At 52.7% G+C, this 5189-nt stretch overlaps 1 pseudogene; it reads left to right on the top strand.

Moving 5' to 3' along the window:
* Nucleotides 1–500: 500 nt before the first annotated feature.
* On the top strand, nucleotides 501–707 carry LOC142283177 (U2 spliceosomal RNA; annotated as a pseudogene).
* Nucleotides 708–5189: the final 4482 nt, after the last annotated feature.

Genomic DNA, 5189 nt, shown 5'->3' with positions numbered 1-5189 from the left:
GGCAAGGATGGCAAAGGGTGGCAGTGACGGAAAGTCAGGCAGCCTGTCCTGTCCTGTCCTGTCCGTCCGTCTTTTTGTATCATGAATTGGAAAGACTGCAAGGGGGAGGGGAGGTGCTTGTGTCCAAAAGGAGGAGTTATTCAGATTCATTGCAGTGGGCGGCGGCTGCAAAAAGCACCATTCTTCTTGTTTTTGCTCTGCAAAACAGCCTTTTCAAGGGTTGGCTTGGGTGACAAAATGTCTTCTGTAGGCGTGGGTTTGTCTCCCTCTCCCTAAGATGTGTCCGGTATAGGCCAGGGTGCCACTCAAGGCCGTAACCAATTCGGGTTATAGCTTCTCGGCCTTTTGGCTAAGATCAAGTGTAGTTTCGGAGGACGCTACCTTGGTCGGTACTGGAAGGTGCCTGGGATTGCACGTCTGCCGGCCTTGAGGAAGTGTGTGCGCCTTCTGGTGACACATAGCCCTCTTGTGCCTGGACGGTTCCCAGGCAACGGGAGGCGATCACCTTTGTTATTTTGAAGTCCTACTGATAAACAGAAAAAAAAAAAAATTAAATCTGTTCTTATCAGTTTAATATCTGATACGTCCCCTCTCTGGGGACCATATATTAAATGGATTTTTAGAACAAGGAGATGGAAAAAATCTTGCTCTGTCCACTCCACGCATTGACCTGGTATTGCAGTACCTCCAGGACCGGTGCACCCCTTCTTAACCCAGTTTCCAAAAGCAGAACTCAATTCACCTGATTCAAATGAGCCCCATTAGTGAATTGAAAGAAAGCAAAAACTTTATATGCACCTCAATTTGGCCAATTCACTTTTCACACTTTCACCCTTTTTTTTATCTTTCACACCTTTTACTTGCTTTATTGATGCAAAAAGCTGTGCCAAATAGCAAACTCATCTCCACTCAACTTGACCAACTCTGCTATGTCCCGTGCAGTATCTTATTCTCAGTCTTATCTAGATCATTTGCAATTGAATAGAATAGATCCCTTTTGGCTGCTTATGACTGTGTAAAATATGTAGTTTTACTGGGCTGGGATGAGAGAATCCATTGAAGCATGGTGTAGGGATTGTGGTTTCTGTGTGCTAAGAAGAGAGGCTGGCACCAGCCAGAAAGCCCCATTGCAGCCAATAATCACTTAATAACTTTTTCAACTTGTCATCATATGGGAGGCCTTCCATTCCTTGTAGTAGTCTAGTTGCCCACCTTTGAACTGACTCTAACTTCTGAATGTCCTTTTTAAAATGTGGAGCCCAAAACTGGTTCCCATATTCCAGATGTAGCCTTACAAGTGATTTATAGAGGTGTAACAATACGTTGGGATCACGGGATCTAATCTCCCTTTTTATACACCCTAAAATCTTGTCCCAAGCAGCATTCCATCAGCCTCTGGAAGGTTCCTGGCGCATTGCACAGCTCGAAGGGCATGCTTTTGAACTCGCAGAGACCCATAGGGGTGGCGAAGGCGGTCTTCTCCCGGTCTGCCTCAGCAACGGACACTTGCCAATAGTGACTAGTGAGATCAAGGGTAGAAAAATAATTTGCAGTTCTCAATGCAGCTAGCAATTCCTCAATACGGGGAGTGGTGCCGTCCTTCTTTTTTAACAGGATCAACAGAGCTGCCCAAAGGCTACAACTGTCACGGATAACCCCAGCCGCCTTCATGTTGCTCAACATGTCCTTGGTACACTGGCAATGTGAAGGTGGTATTGGCTTATAGCTCTCTTTGATGGGTGGGTGTGCACCTGTGGGGATGTGGTGTTGGACCCCTTTTATTCCCCCAAAATCTAGCGGGCTTCCCACCGGTAACCCGCTCCCCAGCTTGGATGGATGCTGAGGGAGCCCCTTTTGCCCGCAGGCTCTGGCCCTGGGAACTGTAGCCTTGGCGGTGACTGTGCTTCCCTCTACGGTGTGAGCTGTTGCCTTCAATCGGGTCTTGACTGCTGGGAAACCCTGGAGGTTCCTGTCGCTAACGGATTTGACCGGTTTTACGGCGACTCCTAGCCTGGTCGGGGTCCGTAGGCCCTGCCGGATGGTGCTGGCTTCTCTTCACTCCCCGATCTGGTACCGGCGGGCCACCGCCCATCCCCGGTCCGTACGGTTCACTCCAATCAGCCTCTCCTGCAGAAGGTCACCACCGTCTGCCAACCTTGCTGAGTGCCCGGGCCACACACCCGGACACGGTCAGTCTCCTCTCCTCTTCACTTCTCTAACTCCAAAACTGATCTCTAATCTGACTCCTTTTCCCGCCTCCAGGACTGTGAACTCCTCGGTGGGTGGGATCAACCGCCTGGCCCACCCCCTGGTGTGGACATCAGCCCCTGGAGGAAGGCAACTAGGATTTGTGTTTAGCTTCGGTGTGCCTAGCCGGAGTGTAGAGTGTGTTGGTGTAGTACCTGTGACGACCTGGCTTGTCCAGGGCGCCACATTCCCCTATAGTAAAATGCAGACCGTCCGCGGGCTGCCCGTCCATCACCGGTTTTATTTTCACAACTGAAAAAGAATAAAACGGTAAAACATGTAAAAGCATCATAAACATTTTACAACGGTACAGCTTCCGCTCTTCTCCCACCCAAACAACCTGGCCCTGATGCTGCCCCTAAGAAGCGGGCAGCACCCCTTGACCCCAGTCCAGCACCAAGTTGCCCGAGCGGGTTCTGTCTCTTTCAGGGGGCCCACGTCCAAGGGGACCCCTGAACCCCCGGAGGATCGCCACCGGTTACGGTAGTGGCGGGCCTAGGCCATCCCTTTCCTCCAGGCCCATCCTCCCAAATCAGCCTCTCCGGAGGCGGTAACGGTGTCAAGCCAACAAACATTTTTATTTACATTGCACTAAGTTTGTGGTTGCCCTGCAAGTTCTCGGGCTTGTCCGTAAGCAGTTCCTTACGCAATGGTTGCACAGTCCCTACGGGGACAACAGTTGCCGGCAACGGCCGGTTTAATCACGGTTCAATCAGGTAAACTTCTTTGGTTGATCATCTTTACTTATCATTTAAAACTTTCAAACTGGTACACTCAACACAAAAAGCCCCCCCCTTTTAAAGAGTAGTTTCCCTGTACCTAAGTGGGGGTCTACCTAGGTTGGGGCGAGTGGACCTTCGGGGTCCGGTGTCAGTGGTGACAGGCAGTGGGGCAGAGGGAACAGTCAGTTCCTCCTCCCTGCTATCATGTGGGGCAGGCGGAGGCGTAGGGGAGCTGGGTACAGGTACCTCCCTGGGCACTGGCTCGCGGTTAACCGTTTCCATCATTTCTTCATCCACGGGTTGTGGGAACAGTATCACTGGAAGGATCACCGCACCGTTCTGTGTAGGCCAGTCTGCTGGAAAATCACCCATCATGGTGTGGATTACCTCTTTTTCCTTCTCCACTGGACTGGGAACTGGAGCCTCATCCGCTACTCTCAATGCTGGTGGGCACTTCTTCAGGTGGTCTCGGGAAACCGTGGCCAAAGTCCCCCCCTGGTCACGGCTGATCTGGTAGGCCTTCCCATTCTCCCATCCTGTGGGCTGGACTACATACGGGGTTTTTTCCCATTGATCATCCAGCTTGTGGGCCCTTCTTTTCCGCTTCAGCACTACATCCCCAGGTTGGAAGGAACCGGCAGGCGCCTTCTTGTTGAAGCACTGCTCCTGTTGTCCCCGACTCCGGCACAAGTTCTTTTCAACATACTCCTGGACCTGTCGGTACTGTGTCCTCCGCCGAGTGTCCCATTCAGCTGTCGACAGGAGTGCTTCTGAAGCTTCCAAGCCCATTTCCAGATCCACTGGTAGCCGGCCGGGACGAGCTCTCATCAGGTATGCTGGAGTGCATTTCGTAGAGCTGGAAGGGATGTTGTTGTACATATCGACCAGGTCAGGTAGCTTCTCCAGCCACAGGTTCCGCTCTTCCAGTGGTAACGTCTTGAGGAGGCCCAGGACCAAGTGGTTCATCTTTTCACAAATGCCATTGGTTTGGGCGTGGTAAGGCGTGGTCCGGATTTTCTTGCAGCCGTACAACTGGCAGAATTCCTGGAATACCTCTGCTTCAAAGGCCGGACCCTGGTCGGTAAGCACCCTCTCCGGGTACCAATGCGGTCAACAGAAATAAGCCTGGAAAGCCTTAGCAGCGGTGCGGCCGGTTAAGTCCTTAACTGGGACAACCACCAGGAACCTCGAGTAGTGGTCTACGATGGTCAGAGCGTAGGTGTACCCACTTCGGCTGGGGGTGAGCTTTACATGGTCAAGGGCAACCAGCTCCAGCGGTTGGTGTGTAATGATCGGGTGTAGGGGTGCCTTCTGGCTGGCCTCGTCCTTCCTTCTCAATGCGCAAAGGCCACATTCTCGGCACCAGGCCTCCACAGATTCCCGCATTCCACTCCAATAGAACCGCTCTCTTAACAACATCTCTAGCTTCTTCCACCCGAAGTGCACTGCACCATCATGGTATGCTTGCAGGACGGTGGGCACGTTAGCCTGGGGAATCACCAGCTGGCGGATCTTCTCGTGAGTCTTTGGATTAATCAGCTCGCGATACAACTTCCCCTGGTGTAGGTATAGCCGGGTCCGTTCTTGCCACAGACGTTGGGCTTCGGCAGGGGCAGCAGGGTCTATCCCAGCAGAACCCTGTTCCACTAGAGTCTTGACCAGGCGGACAGCAGGTGCCTGGTCCTGAGCTTCCTGCCAGTCCTGTCGGGGCAGCGGATCCAGGTTCACCCGTTGTTGGTAGACGTGCACCTTCTCAGTGAATGGCCGGTGAAATGCAGGCAACTCGATCTCTTCGAGGTCATCATCCTCTGGCCCCTCTTCCGACAGGTGGGGCATCCGGGAGAGTGCATTGGCATTGACGTTGGTACGGCCGGCCCGGTACTTGATGGTGAAATCGTAGTTGGCTAACCTGGTCACCCACCGCTGCTCCAACGCGCCCAGCTTGGCCGTATCTAGATGGGTCAGCAGGTTATTGTCTGTGTACGCGGTGAACTTGGCTGCTGCCAGGTAATGGCGGAACCGCTCGGTGATAGCCCACACCAGTGCCAAGAGCTCAAGCTTGAAGGAGATGTAGTTCTCAGGGTTCCTCTCAGTCGGTCGGAGTTTTCGGCTAGCATAAGCTATTACCTTTTCCCTTCTGTCTTAGACCTGGGATAGAACAGCCCCCAAGCCCACATTGCTGGCGTCGGTGTAGAGGATGAATGGGCGGCTGTAGTCAGG

This window comes from Anomaloglossus baeobatrachus, unplaced genomic scaffold (assembly GCF_048569485.1).
Source record: "Anomaloglossus baeobatrachus isolate aAnoBae1 unplaced genomic scaffold, aAnoBae1.hap1 Scaffold_533, whole genome shotgun sequence".
Lineage (NCBI taxonomy): Eukaryota > Metazoa > Chordata > Amphibia > Anura > Aromobatidae > Anomaloglossus > Anomaloglossus baeobatrachus.
This window is presented reverse-complemented; position numbering and strand designations above follow the sequence as displayed.